We start from the raw sequence: 2203 nt of genomic DNA on the forward strand, positions 1-2203 counted from the left end.
CTGACCTAACCTCTCCATAGCAGACCATCACTTCCCAATATGGATCAGTCCTCCAGAGAGCTGGAGCACAAGGCAACGTTCGTTCTTCATGGTAACCCAGTCATGGTGTCTAGAAAAACGCTTTTATTGATATTTGTATTGTTTTACTATCTCCATTGCATATAAAACAGATGTGAATTTATTTCAGTTCACCTGGTACAAGATCTCTCTCTAAGAGAAGAATAGCAGCTGGTATCTGGTCTCTTCACACAAAAAAAATATTTTGAAGTAGAAGAGGCCAAGATGAAAGAAGATAAACCAGGTTGTCCTACATAGCTGTAACCTCAAGTTGATTTTTTAAATATGGTTGAATACACAAACTCCAAGTAGGAGCAATAAAAGGCAGCTTTCTTTGCTCCTCTCCCTTGCCTTTACCTCTGCTCTTTTTTCTTCTTTCAGCCCTTTAGAGCATACTGAGTTTTCAGATTTCCCTGGACTCCTTCTGTTACAGAACAAAAAGCAGGTTTCATAGAGCAAGTTCTCTGAGCAGAACTGTGTGCATGCTTGGCTCTCCAGAGAGTATTAAAAAGCACAGAATGTTATCCCTTAACAGGCAAGGAAACATTAAGATGCAAGTTGCTAGGGAAATATCCCTCTCCCTACTTCCCCTACACTGCTGTTAGCCTGTTAATTTCCTTAATTTTTTTTTCTTTGCGTAGATTTTCCCCTTGTGGTTGTAATGATGTTGTATATAGATTCCACATTTTCACGGAGCCTGGAAGGGCCATGCACTCTCCCAGAGGCAAGGTGGCACTGTTTTCTTTAGCACCTTTCCTCCACGTTGAGTCTTCCAGGGTACTTTGAAGCCTGGATGAAGCAATCAAATGACACAAAAGAATCAGTTCTTGGTGATGAAACCGTGGGTTCCCTGGGATGCAGATGGAGTAGATTTTGAACGTGGGGAGAAGTTCACTTGCTCTCCTGTCTGTATGTTAATGAGTAGCCCATTGTGATCAATTTCTTTTTCTTTCTTTTTAATCAGTATTATTGAGATATAATTGGTATACCACACAATTCACCCACTTACAGTGTACTATTTGATGAGCCTTGGTATTTTCACTGAGTTTATCCAGCCATCACCACAGTCTAGTGTGTAATATTTCTGGTCAATTTCTATGAATGATGAGAGTGCAATCACTTCCAATTCACATAGCATTTTATATCAGTTTCCATTGATTAGTTTATAATTATTTATTTAAAATTATATTCCTCAAACCAAGACTGCTGGATTAATAAGGCGCATAACTCAGTCCTTCTACCTCTGGACAGGTAGGAAGATTAACCAGGACTCCCACGTGCAGCAAACAGGTTCCTTTTGGTCAACATGTGAGGAAGACAGCAACCCTGGCCCCAGGCCCACACCCACTTCTGGGCTCCTATCGCTGGCACTGTGTTTGGCTCTGCCCCTCATTTCTGTGATGGACTGGGAGAGCTGATGATCTCTTTCTGCTGGGGCTCCAGCTCACTCCTGATTCCAGGTCACCCACTGACACCCTGGAGTCTGCTTTAAAGCGCCTTGGTCACCTTTCCCACCTTTCCAAGGGCTCTTGGACTTGCTTCCAGCCTCACCCTCCGGTGTAGATCCCAGGGCCTGATATCTGCTTGGCCCTCTCCCCAGTACAAACAGGCTTAGCCAATCAGCCCCACTCTGTGCTCACCCATGCCCTATTTTGAAATCACGAGTGGCTCTCTGAACTTAAGCAGGGCTCATTTCTCCAACCTAGGATTCTTTATTCTTCCTTCTTTTCCCGTATTTCAAAGGTTACATTTCCAAATTCAAAATGTGAAATGTGTAACATAGACCAAGAACCGGGGAAGAACTAGATTGAAAAATAAGCCCTAATGACTTTTTCTACAAAGATGTTCATCATGTGTTGCTAATAAAATGGAAATATTCACCAACAGAGGGAAGTTGAATGAATTCTTATGTATCCAATGATGAAATATTATTCACCAGCTGATGTTCATTAAAAGTCTTTGATGATGAAGTTAAATGCTTATAGTGTAATTTTTAGTGAGAAAATTAGGATATAAAATTGCATATAAAGAATTACTTCAACTGTGTAGGGAAAAAAAACACATAAAAAAAAAAGACCAGGTCAGTTGTTTGGAATAGCAGTTAAGATGCTGTTGGGATGCCTGTATCCCATACTGGAATGCTTGG

This window comes from Oryctolagus cuniculus, chromosome 12 (genome assembly GCF_051225735.1).
Source record: "Oryctolagus cuniculus isolate XC-2025 breed Fujian yellow rabbit chromosome 12, ASM5122573v1, whole genome shotgun sequence".
Classification (NCBI taxonomy): domain Eukaryota; kingdom Metazoa; phylum Chordata; class Mammalia; order Lagomorpha; family Leporidae; genus Oryctolagus; species Oryctolagus cuniculus.